Source organism: Tamandua tetradactyla, chromosome 10 (assembly GCF_023851605.1).
Source record: "Tamandua tetradactyla isolate mTamTet1 chromosome 10, mTamTet1.pri, whole genome shotgun sequence".
NCBI lineage: Eukaryota > Metazoa > Chordata > Mammalia > Pilosa > Myrmecophagidae > Tamandua > Tamandua tetradactyla.
Window position 1 is genome coordinate 1904527 of NC_135336.1, and position 14243 is coordinate 1918769.

Sequence of the window (14243 nt, forward strand, 5' to 3'; positions counted from 1 at the left end):
AAAACTTATGGGATGCAGTAAAGGCAGTGCTAAGATGGAAGTTTATTGCCCTAAATGGCTATATCAAAAAAGAAGAAAGGGTAAAAATTTAGGAATTAACTGTCCATCGGAGGAACTGGAGAAAGAGTAGCAAACTAACCCCAAAGCAAGCAAAAGGAAAGAAATAACAAAGATTAGAGCATAAATAAATGAATTTGAGAACATGAAAACAATTGAGAAACGCAATAAAATCAGAAGTTGGTTCTATGAGAAAATCAATAAGATTGATGGGCCCTTAGCAAGATTGACAAAAAGAAGAAGAGAGAGGATGCAAATAAATAAGATCAGAAATGGAAGAAGAGACATAACCACTGACCCCACAGAAATAAAGGAGTTAATAGCAGGATACTATGAACAACTTTATGCTAATAAATACAACAATGTAGATGAAATGGACAAGTTCTTAGAAAGGCACGAACAACCAACTTTGACTCAAGAAGAAATAGATGACCTCAACAAACCAATCACAAGTAAAGAAATTGAATCAGTCTTTCAAAAACTTCCCAAAAAGAAAAGTCCAGACCTGGTGGCTTCACATGTGAATTCTACCAAACATTCCAGAAAGAATTAGTACCAACCCTGCTCAAACTCTTCAAAAAAATTGAAGTGGAGGGAAAGCTACCTAATTCATTCTATGAAGCCAACATCACCCTCATACCAAAACCAGGAAAAGATATTACAAAAAAAGAAAACTACAGACCAATCTTTCTAATGAATATAGATGCAAAAATCTTCAAAAAAAATTCTAGCAAACGAATCCAGCAACACATTAAAAGAATTATACATCATGACCAAGTAGGATTCATCCCAGGTATGCAAGGATGGTTCAACATAAGAAAATCAATTAACGTAATACACCATATCAACAAATCAAAGCAGAAAAATCACATGATCATCTCAATTGATGCAGAGAAGACATTTGACAAGATTCAACATCCTTTCCTGTTGAAAACACTTCAAAGGATAGGAATACAAGGGAACCTCCTTAAAATGATAGAGGGACTATATGAAAAACCCACAGCTAATATCATCCTCAATGGGGAAAAATTGAAAACTTTCCCAAGATCAGGAACAAGACAAGGATGTCCATTATCACCACTGCTATTCAACATCGTGTTGGAGGTTCTAGCCAGAGCAATTAGACAAGAAAAAGAAATACAAGGCATCAAAATTGAAAAGGAAGAAGTAAAACTATCACTGTTTGCAGATGATATGATACTATAGGTTGAAAATCCTGAAAAATCCACAGCAAAACTACTAGAGCTAATAAATGAGTACAGCAAAGTAGCAGGTTACAAGATCAACATTCAAAAATCTGTAGTGTTTCTATACACTAGCAAAGAACAAGCTGAGGGGGAAATCAAGAAACGAATTCCATTTACAATTGCAACTAAAAGTATAAAATACTTAGGAATAAATTTAACTAAAGAGACAAAAGACCTATACAAAGAAAACTACAAGAAACTGTTAAAAGAAATCACAGAAGACCTAAATAGACAGAAGGGCATGCCGTGTTCATGGATTGGAAGACTAAATATAGTTAAGATGTCAATTCTATCTAAATTGATTTACAGATTCAACGCAATACCAAACAATCAAAATCCCAACAACTTACCTTTCAGAAATAGAAAAACCAACAAGCAAATTTATATGGAAGGGCAGGGTGCCCTGAATTGCTAAAAGTATCTTGAGGAAAAAACGAAACTGGAGGTCTCACGCTGCCTGACTTTAAGGCATATTATGAAGCCACAGTGGTCAAAACAGCATGGTACTGGCATAAAGATATATATATTGACCAATGGAATCGATAGAGTGCTCAGATATAGACCCTCTCATCTATGGACATTTGATCTTTGATAAGGCAGTCAAGCCAACTCACCTGGGACAGAACAGTCTCTTCAATAAATGGTGCCTAGAGAACGGGATATCCATATGCAAAAGAATGAAAGAAGACCCATATCTCACACCCTACACAAAAGTTAACTCAAAATGGATCAAAGATCTAAACATTAAGTCTAAGACCATAAAACAGAGGAAAATGTTGGGAGATATCTTATGAATCTTACAGTTGGAGGCGGTTTTATGGACCTTACACCTAAAGCAAGAGCACTGAAGAAGGAAATAAATAAATGGGAACCCCTCAAAATTAAACACTTTTGTGCATCAAAGAACTTCATCAAGAAAGTAAAAAGACAGCCTACACAATGGGAGACAATATTTGGAGATGACATATCAGATAAAGGACTAGTATCCAGAATTTATAAAGAGATTGTTCAACTCAACAACAAAAAGACAGCCAATCCAATTACAAAATGGAAAAAGACTTGAACAGACACTTCTCAGAAGAGGAAATACAAATGGCCAAAAGGCACATGAAGAGATGCTCAACATCCCTGGCCATTAGAGAAATGCAAATCAAAACCACAATGAGATATCATCTCACACCCACCAGAATGGCCATTATCAACAAAACAGAAAATGACAAGTGCTGGAGAGGATGTGGAGAAAGAGGCACACTTATTCACTGTTGGTGGGAATGTCAAATGGTGCAACAGCTGTGGAAGGCAGATTGATGGTTCCTCAAAAAGCTGAACATAGAATTGCCATATGACCCAGCAATACCACTGCTAGGTATCTACTCAGAGGACTTAAAGGCAAAGACACAAACGGACACTTGCACACCAATGTTTATAGCAACATTATTTACAATTGCAAAGAGATGGAAACAGCCAAAATGTCCATCAACAGAAGAGTGGCTAAACAAACTGTGGTGTATACATACAATGGAATATTATGCAGCTTTAAGACAGAATAAACTTATGAAGTATGTAACAACACGGATGGACTTTGAGAACGTTATGCTGAGTGAGACTAGCTGAAAACTAAAGGACAAATACTGTATGGTTTCACTGATATGAACTGACATTAGTGAATAAACTTGGAATATGTCGTTGGTAACGGAGATCATCAGGAGATAGAAATAAGGTAAGATATTGGGTAATCGGATTTGAAGGGATAAAAACTGAGCAACAGGACTGGATACAAAAACCCAGAAATGAACAGCACAATACTACCTAACTGTAATATAATTATGTTAAAACACTGAATGAAGCTGCATGTGAGAGTGATAGAGGGAGGAGGGCTGGGACATAAATGAAATCAGAAAGAAAGATAGATGTTAAAGATTGAGATGGTATAATCTAGGAATGCCTAAAGTGCATAACAATAGTGAAATGTACAATGTACAAATTTTAAAAATGTTTTTGCATGAAGAATAATAAAGGAATGTCATTATTGCAGGGTGCTGAAAATAGATAGTAATTAATATTTTAAAATGTCACCTTATGTGTGAGACTAAAGCAAAACATGTTTATTTGTTACAAAATTTATATTTTGACTCGAGCACTTCCTAATATAACTTATGTAGATAGTTTGATTGAACGTCATAAGTACTTGGAATCTCAGGTAGAACATGAAATTTTGTTGGCTTGTCCAGAGTGATGCCCCAATGAATCCGAGTGAGTTGATCAGTGAGTGGAAAAGTATTTGCAAGCCCCTTTCAGGGAATGGTGAGAGCAGGGAGAAATTCAACTTTCCCAAGTCGAATTCTTGATATTCGCACAAGCAGTGTGGACAACCAAAGCTACAGGCTGAGCCCCCAGTCTTGGTGTTTGTTCATATGAAACTTAACCCCACAAAGGATAGGTCAAGTCTACTTAAAATTTAGGCCTAAGTGTCACCCCCAAGAGAGCCTCTTTTGTTGCTCAGATGTGGCCTCTCCTTCCAGCCAACATGACGAGCAATCTCACCACCCTCCCCCTCTCTGCATGGGACATGACTCCCAGGGGTGTGGACCTTCCTGGCAACGTGGGACAGAGATCCTGGAATGAGCTGAGACTCAGTATCAAGGAACTGAGAAAAACCCTAGAATGAGCTGAAAATTAACATCAAGGGATTGAGAGAACCTTCTCGACCAAAAAGGGGAAAAGTGAAATGAGACTAAGTGTCAATGGCTGAGAGATTCCAAACAGAGTCGTGAGGTTATCCTGGAGGTTATTCTTACACATTAAGTAGATATCACCTTGTTGTTCAAGATGTAGTGGAGAGGCTGGAGGGAACTGCCTGAAAACGTAGAGCTGTGTTCCAGTAGCCATGTTTCTTGATGATGATTGAACAATGATATAGCTTTCACAATGTGACTCTGTGAATGTGAAAACCTTGTGTCTGATGCTCCTTTTATCTACCATATCAACAAAAGGGTAGAATATTTGGAATAAAAATAAATAATAGGGGGAACTAATATTAAAATACATTTAGTTTCAGATGCTAGTGATAAATGAAAGTGAGGGGTAAGGGGTATGGTATGTATAACATTTTTCTCTATTATCATTTTATTTCTTTTTCTGTTGTCTTTTTATTTCTTTTTCTAAATCGATGCAAATGTTCTAAGAAATTATGAATATGCAACTATGTGATGATATTAAGAATTACTGATTATATATGTAGAATGGAATGATATTGTTTTGTTTGTCAATTTTTTCATTAATAAAAAAATAATAAAATCATTTTCTCACATCAAAGAATTTAAGGATTTTATAGTTCCAAACAAGTGTAGACGGAGTTGTCTGCCATTACAATAGTAATTACAATGCACAAATGTAAAGGAATGAAGCAAAGCTACTGGTACACTAGTATAATAACAAGTAGGGTTTTTTTCTGTGCTGACTCAAGTTCCCTCATTAACATTAGGGGGATGTCTTTTGGTTAGAAGGGTCTAAAGTGGCAGAACAGGGTAAGAGGGTGCAAGCAGGGCCATCCAGGAGGTTTTCAAAATTTACAGTTCAGTGGGTTTTAGTAATTTCGCTTATTTTTTTTTTTTGGCTATCCTACAATATATTAGAAGGTAAGAAAAGGCATCCATATAATGATTCAGTCTATAATTATTTGTTAAAGTTTAATTTCTCAATTACAACTTCATTGGATACTTGACCAAAACACTCTATTCATCAGCAATGATTTATTGTCAGGTAGTTGAATTAGTTCAGTCAGTCATTTTGTCCCATTTTTCCTTTGCTTTTTTTTATGTGTATGTTTCTTCCTTTGTTGATTGCAGTGAGTTTCATTGAGTGGCTGTTAAATTACATTTAAGATCCTTGGAGTGGCATTACTTACTCAGTTCAGTGAATCATGGGTATGGCCCTCACTGTGTCACGTTATTAACTATTTAATTTTACTTTTGGTTTCAAACCATTAGAGAGAGTCATATTTATATCTCATTTTCCTTTTTGTTAGCTATATTAAAAGAAAACATCTGTCTTGAAAGTGGCAAGGAATTTTACTAGAATCATGAAACACAGTTGGTACAAGAAATAAAAACAAGGCTAATAATCACAATTATAATCAGAAATACAAAGCACACTAGTTTGCCCCAATACTTCATTAAACTAAGAACCTAGGCCAGTAAATAAGCCCACCTATTAAAATGCTTGAACTCAACTGATACCATTGGCCTTTTAAAATATTCAGGGTTTTTATCACTGTGCCAGAATTATTTACATGAATGTAACAGTTTTCACAAGCAGCCAGCAAATTTGAATCCTATCTGTTTTTAAAAAACAATGGTGCTCAGTTGTCAACTTCAGCCTAAGGGATTGAAAACATTAAAGGTGGCATTAAACTCTGTTTCATTATCTTAGATATATGTATACCTGCCTATGTCAGGTCCCATGTTCCTAGGGTAAGACATGGAGATATGCACAGATGAGGGGAACATGGTATTATGGCATTGGGGATATTGCCTTTTTTGTCAGCCTGTGGTCTGGTGTACAGATGATCTTGTTTGCTTTCTGAATGTCATTTTAGGTAGATAATGTAAGTAAGTTCACAGAATCTACTCCAATTTACATGTAGATAACAAAACTCATGAAGTGATCTACCACTACTAAGGGGATACAAAATAGCTCAGATAATGAGCAGGAGTACAATCTAGTAACCAAAAAGTGTGCTATAGTTTCTTTTAAACAACATTTCTCTGCAGTCACCCTTCTTTTGGTCAAAGATAACTTGAAAAAGATTATTCTTCATCAAAAAATATGGCTGGTTCATTAGATTTGGCCCAATAATTTGCATATCTGCAGCAAGAATGACAATTTACCATATTGACCTTTTTAAGTTTGCGTTGCTGGTACTTTACATAAGGAAACTTTAACTGGAATTTTAAAAGAATTTCTGGGCAAGGAATCCATGCCAAGAACATGGCACCTCATATCACATGGAGTACCTATAGATTAGGGTGAATTCCTCTTTCTCAAGGTCTTCAAGGTATCATATATTTATCATACTTGCTGGAAATTAGCTTTCTTTAGTGACCTGTAAGTTTTGGGATCATGGAGACAAGTAATGTTGTAGTTTTTCTGAATGGATTTTTTTTAGGCTTTGGCTCCATAACGTCAATTTTAGTTCCATAAAAGTCTCTGGTCACGTTTGATTATTTGATTAAATTAAATATATTTCTCAAATAGTTTGATTTAATAACCACCGTCTCCACTTAAATCCTGTTAATAAGGAGGAAAGATTCTGATTCAACTTATGCAAATAATTATTTAATCATAACAATAAAAATATTTAATGAGTTTCTAAATTCTGGAAGGTATAGGCAGGGAGAAAAAGATGAATGATTTGTGAATTATAGATAGCTTTAGAGAAAAGAATAAGGGATTCTCTGTATCTAGAAAATATAATATTAAAACATTAACAATAATCAAAACAGAACTATGATCATTCTTAATCAGGTCATCCAGTCCTAGGTAATTGGATCTTGATCCATTTAATTATGTGTTAGCCATGTCATTCAGGATTGCAGAATTCTATTTCATGACATAGAATTCTGCAATCCTTACACAGTCCAGCAGTATGGTCTCAAAGTTATTTAAGGATTATACTTAGAAGTTCATGCCACAAAGCATTTGGCATAGCCCTATCCAAGGTCTTGTCCCTTTTATTGAACATGATGCAAACTAGCCTGTAGCTTATTGCAAGTATGAAAATTTTCTGTAGATGGCAAAAGATTTTAAATGGCTTTAGTTAATTTATTACTGTTTTATAAAAGTGAAAGTTCTAATGAAAGTTTTTACAAAAATAATACAATTGAGAAAGAAATTTGACTGCTTCTGTGACATGCAACATTTTTAAAGAATAACTGAAATCATGATGAATAACACTATACGGGTGTTTAAATCAAGTAGATCTATACTAGGACATCTCATGGACAGTAATGACACTGACAAATCTCTAGGAAATTTATGTAATTTTTGAAGTGTGTATATTAATAATATGTTTTACCTATACAAATTTAACCATAAGGTTAGAAAATCCTTTTTATTTTGGCAACACTTTGCTAATGCATCTCATAACATATAAAATGAAGCTATTTCTACCCACCCTCTTTTTCAAGGTTAGAGAACAAATTAAAAAAAAATTTCTGTGGGCCCACTGAAAAATCTCAGAAACAGATTGAAATTGAGAAGATGTCATTTAGGGTTAGAGTTGAGGAAGATGAAATATCAAAATGTTGTCAGGATTGAACAATTTGCTAACTAAGATTATGAGTCACTGTGAAATAATATTTGCTTCCCTATGTAACCAAAGTGACATAGAAGGATTGAAAGTAAAAAAAGATTTACATTATTTTAGGAAGATTTATTTTTTAAAAAATGAGGAGCTCTTTGTTCACCGGCCCAGTGCGTGGCGCCCACGCCCCGCCTGCCAGCCACCCCGCCAGCCCTCCTCTCCCTCCTTGTCTGCTGGCCCGGCGTGCGGCACCCACGCCCCGCCTGCCAGCCACCCCGCCCGCCCTCCTCTCCCTCTTCCCCCTTCTGCTCCGGCGGTGCTCTATCCGCCATCTTATCCTACCCTTTCTCCTCCTGCTCCAGCAGCTCTCCAACCACCACCATGCCCTCTTCCGCCTTCACTGGCTCCTCCGCCACTGGCCTCGACAGCCTTGCCACCCTCACATTTCCTCCTCCAGAACAGTTACTGGGGGAGTGGAGACAATACAGAGCAGCTCCCAGAGCCACGACAGAGATCAAAGGGATGGTGTACCCCATCCGGGAACGGCTGACTGTCTGGGAGAACCAGCTCCGGTGAGATCACCGAGGGGCGCGGGCTTTCCCGAGTGGGGCAGCAAGTGGCCGGAGTCCCTCCCTTCCTCCTGTCCAGGCCAGTTGGCAGAATTGGGCAGGCAGTCCCCTTGGGCCGCAGCAGCTGATGCCCCCACCACACGAGGCCCCCCGGACGAACTGAGAGAGTTGGGTCGGAAATCCCCAGGCTGCGGAGAACGGTGACCAGGGGGTCCCTTCCAAACACGTGACTCCCCGGTCTGGCTGGGAATAGTGCACTTTCCCAGGCTGCGGCAGCTGGCACACTCTCGCCACGCTTGGTGCCCTGGGCTGACTAGGAAATTCGGTCGGGCGCTCTCCCGTGCTGCATTGGCCGGCGACCCTCCCTGCGTTAGGACCCCCGGGCCGGCTGGCACTCTTCCAAGATGCTTCGACTGCCGAACCTCCCCTACGGTGAGAGTTTTCCAAAGTTAATGGAACCACAGCAAATTTCACTGGTGGAACCCGTAGACAAACGTGTGCCATGAGCACCATCTACTGGGCAGGATAAGAAAAACAGAACCCAGAGATTTCACAGAAAAAATTTTCAACCTGTGGGGTCCAACACCCAGGGAAATCTGACTAAATGCCCAGATGCCAGCAGAAGATAATGGATCATACTCAGAAAATTGAAAATATGGCCCAGTCAAAGGAACAAACCAATAGTTCAAATAAGATACAGGAGCTGAAACAACTAATGCTGAATATACAAACAGAAATGGAAAACCTCTTCAAAAATGAAATTGATAAATTGAGGGAGGACATGAAGAAGACATGGACTGAAAAAAAGAAGAAATAGAAAACCTGAAAAAACAAATAACAGAGCTTATGGAAGTGAAGGACAAAGTAGAAAAGATGGAAATAACAATGGATACCTACAATGATAGATTTAAAGAGACAGAAGATAGAATTAGTAATTTGGAGGATGGAACATCTGAATTCCAAAAAGAAACAGAAACAATCGGGAAAAGAATGGAAAAATTTGAACAGGGTATCAGGGAACTCAAGGACAATATGAACCGCACAAATATATGTGTTGTGGGTGTCCCAGAAGGAGAAGAGAAGGGAAAAGGAGGAGAAAAACTAATGGAAGAAATTATCACTGAAAATTTCCCAACTCTTATGAAAGACCTAAAATTACAGATCCAAGAAGTGCAGCGCACCCCAAAGAGATTAGACCCAAATAGGCATTCCCCAAGACACTTACTAGTTAGAATGTCAGAGGTCAAAGAGAAAGAGAGGATCTTGAAAGCAGCGAGAGAGAAGCAATCCATCACATACAAGGGAAACCCAAAAACACTATGTGTAAATTTCTCAGCAGAAACCATGGAAGCTAGAAGACAGTGTGAAGATATATTTAAGTTACTAAAAGAGAAAAACTGCCAACCAAGACTCCTATATCAAGCAAAATTATCCTTCAAAAATGAGGGAGAAATTAAAACATTCTCAGACAAAAAGTCACTGAGAGAATTTGTGACCAAGAGACCAGCTCTGCAAGAAATACTAAAGGGAGCACTAGAGTCAGATATGAAAAGACAGAAGAGAGAGGTATGGAGAAGAGTGTAGAAAGAAGGAAAGTCAGATATGATATATATAATACAAAAGGCAAAATGGTAGAGGAAAATATTATCCAAAGAGTAATAACTCTAAATGTTAATGGACTGAATTCCCCAATCAAAAGACATAGAATGGCAGAATGGATTAAAAAACAGGATCCTTCTATATGCTGTCTACAGGAAACACATCTTAGACCCAAAGATAAATATAGGTTGAAAGTGAAAGGTTGGGAAAAGATATTTCATGCAAATAACAACCAGAAAAGAGCAGGAGTGGCTATACTAATATCCAACAAATTAGACTTCAAATGTAAAACAGTTAAAAGAGACCAAGAAGGACACTATATACTAATAAAAGGAACAATTAAACAAGAAGATATAGCAATAATAAATATTTACGCACCGAACCAGAATGCCCCAAAATACGTGAGGAATACACTGCAAACACTGAAAAGGGAAATAGAAACATATACCATAATAGTTGGAGACTTCAATTCACCGCTCTCATCAATGGACAGAACACCTAGACAGAGGATCAATAAAGAAATAGAGAATCTGAATATTACTATAAATGAGCTCAACTTAACAGACATTTATAGGACATTACATTCCACATCAGCAGGATACACCTTTTTATCAAGTGCTCAGGGATCATTCTCAAAGATAGACCATATGCTGGGTCACAAAACAAGTCTTAACAAGTTTAAAACGATTTAAATCATACACAACACTTTCTCGGATCATAAAGGAATGAAGTTGAAAATCAATATAGGCGGAGTGCCAGAAAATTCACAAATACATGGAGGCTCAACAACACACTCTTAAATAACGAGTGGGTCAAAGAAGAAATTGCAAGAGAAATTAGCAAATACCTCGAGGCAAATGAAAATGAAAACACAACATATCAAAACTTATGGGACGCAGCAAAGGCAGTGCTAAGAGGGAAATTTATTGCCCTAAATGCCTTTATCAGAAAAGAAGAAAAGGCAAAAATGCAGGAATTAGCTGCCCACTTGGAAGAACTGGAGAAAGAACAGCAAACTAATCCCAAAGCAAGCAAAAGGAAAGAAATAACAAAGATCAGAGCAAAAATAAATGAAATTGGAAACATGAAAACAATAGAGAAAATCAATAAGATCAGAAGTTGGTTCTATGAGAAAATCAATAAGATTGATGGGCCCTTAGCAAGATTGACAAAAAGAAGAAGAGAGAGGATGCAAATAAATAAGATCACAAATGGAAGAGGAGACATAACTACTGACCTCACAGAAATAAAGGAGGTAATAACAGGATACTATGAACAACTTTACGCTAATAAATACAACAATTTACATGAAATGCACGGGTTCCTGGAAAGACATGAACAACCAACTTTGACGCAAGAAGAAATAGATGACCTCAACAAACCAATCACAAGTAAAGACATTGAATTAGTCATTCAAAAACTCCCTAAAAAAAAAAGCCCAGGACCAGACGGCTTCACATGTGAATTCTATCAAACATTTCAGAAAGAATTAGTACCAACTCTCCTCAAACTCTTCAAAATAATTGAAGTGGAGGGAAAACTACCTAATTCATTCTATGAAGCCAACATCACCCTCATACCAAAACCAGGCAAAGATATTACAAAAAAAAGAAAACTACAGACCAATCTCCCTAATGAATATAGATGCAAAAATCCTCAATAAAATTCTAGCAAATCGTATCCAACAACACATTAAAAGAATTATACATCATGACCAAGTAGGATTCATCCCAGGTATGCAAGGATGGTTCAACATAAGAAAATCAATTAATGTAATACACCATATCAACAAATCAAAGCAGAAAAATCACATGATCATCTCAATTGATGCAGAGAAGGCATTTGACAAGATTCAACATCCTTTCCTGTTGAAAACACTTCAAAAGATAGGAATACAAGGGAACTTCCTTAAAATGATAGAGGGAATATATGAAAAACCCACAGCTAATATCATCCTCAATGGGGAAAAATTGAAAACTTTCCCCCTAAGATCAGGAACAAGACAAGGATGTCCACTATCACCACTGTTATTCAACATTGTGTTGGAAGTTCTAGCCAAAGCAATTAGACAAAAAAAAGAAATACAAGGCATCAAAATTGGAAAAGAAGAAGTAAAACTGTCACTGTTTGCAGATGATATGATACTACACGTCGAAAACGCGGAAAAATCCACAACAAAATTACTAGAGCTAATAAATGAGTACAGCAAAGTAGCAGGTTACAAGATCAACATTCAAAAATCTGTAGCATTTCTATACACTAGTAATGAACAAGCTGAGGGGGAAATCAAGAAACGAATCCCATTTACAATTGCAACCAAAATAATAAAATACCTAGGAATAAATTTAACTAAAGAGACAAAAAACCTATATAAAGAAAACTACAAAAAACTGCTAAAAGAAATCACAGAAGACCTAAATAGATGGAAGGGCCTACCGTGTTCATGGATTGGAAGACTAAATATAATTAAGATGTCAATCCTACATAAACTGATCTACAGATTCAATGCAATACCAATCAAAATCCCAACAACTTATTTTTCAGAATTAGAAAAACCAATAAGCAAATTTATCTGGAAGGGCAGGGTGCCCCGAATTGCTAAAAACATCTTGAGGGAAAAAAACGAAGCTGGAGGTCTCGCGATGCCAGACTTTAAGGCATATTATGAAGCCACAGTGGTCAAAACAGCATGGTATTGGCATAAAGATAGATATATCGACCAATGGAATCGAGTAGAGTGCTCAGATATAGACCCTCTCATCTATGGACATTTGATCTTTGATAAGGCAGTTAAGCCAACTCACCTGGGACAGAACAGTCTCTTAATAAATGGTGCCTAGAGAACTGGATATCCATATGTAAAAGAATGAAAGAAGACCCATATCTCACACCTTATACAAAAGTTAACTCAAAATGGATCAAAGATCTAAACATTAGGTCTAAGACCGTAAAACAGTTAGAGGAAAATGTAGGGAGATATCTTCTGAATCTTACAACTGGAGGTGGTTTTATGGACCTTAAACCTAAAGCAAGAGCACTGAAGAAAGAAAGAAATAAATGGGAGCTCCTCAAAATTAAACACTTTTGTGCATCAAAGAACTTCATCAAGAAAGTAGAAAGACAGCCTACACAATGGGAGATAATATTTGGAAATGCCATATCAGATAAAGGTCTAGTATCCAGAATTTATAAAGAGATTGTTCAACTCAACAACAAAAAGATAGCCAGCCCAATTACAAAATGGGAAAAAGACTTGAACAGACACCTATCAGAAGAGGAAATACAAATGGCCAAGAGGCACATGAAGAGATGCTCAATGTCCCTGGCCATTAGAGAAATGCAAATCAAAACCACAATGAGATATCATCTCACACCCACCAGAATAGCCATTATCAACAAAACAGAAAATGACAAGTGCTGGAGAGGATGCGGAGAAAGAGGTACACTTATCTACTGTTGGTGGGAATGTCAAATGGTGCAACCACTGTGGAAGGCAGTTTGGTGGTTCCTCAAAAAGCTGAATATAGAATTGCCATATGACCCAGCAATACAATTGCTAGGTATCTACTCAAAGGACTTAAGGGCAAAGACACAAACGGACATTTGCACACCAATGTTTATAGCAGCGTTATTTACAATTGCAAAGAGATGGAAACAGCCAAAATGTCCATCAACAGAAGAATGGCTAAACAAACTGTGGTATATACATACGATGGAATATTATGCAGCTTTAAGACAAGATAAACTTATGAAGCATGTAATAACATGGATGGACCTAGGGAATATTATGCTGAGTGAGTCCAGCCAAAAACTAAAGGACAAATACTCTATGGTCCCACTCATGTGAACGGACATTCGAGAATAAACTTGGAATATGTCATTGGTAACAGAGTCCAGCAGGAGTTAGAAACAGGGTAAGACAATGGGTAATTGGAGCTGAAGGGATACAGACTGTGCAACAGGACTAGATACAAAAACTCAAAAATGGACAGCACAATAATACCTAATTGTAAAGTAATCACGTTAAAACACTGAATGAAGCTGCATCTGAGCTATAGGGTTTTTTTTGTTTTTGTTTTGTTTTTTTGGGGTTTTTTTTTTACTATTATTACTACTTTTATTTCTTTTCTCTATATTAACATTCTATATCTTTTTCTGTTGTGTTGCTAGTTCCTCTAAACCGATGCAAATGTACTAAGAAACGTTGATCATGCATCTATGTGATGATGTTAAGAATTACTGATTGCATATGTAGAATGGTATGATTTCTAAATGTTGTGTTAACTTTTTTCCGTTAATAAAAAAATGAGACGATATTGTCTAAAAAATGTAAGTGATGAGTAAATCAATGTAATATTAGTAAGTGTATTGTTCTGATATGACATAGAATCTTCATCATCTGGGCAGATCAATCAGATGGTTAAAAATTTTTATAGCTTCTCATTAAGAACAAACCAAACCAAACAC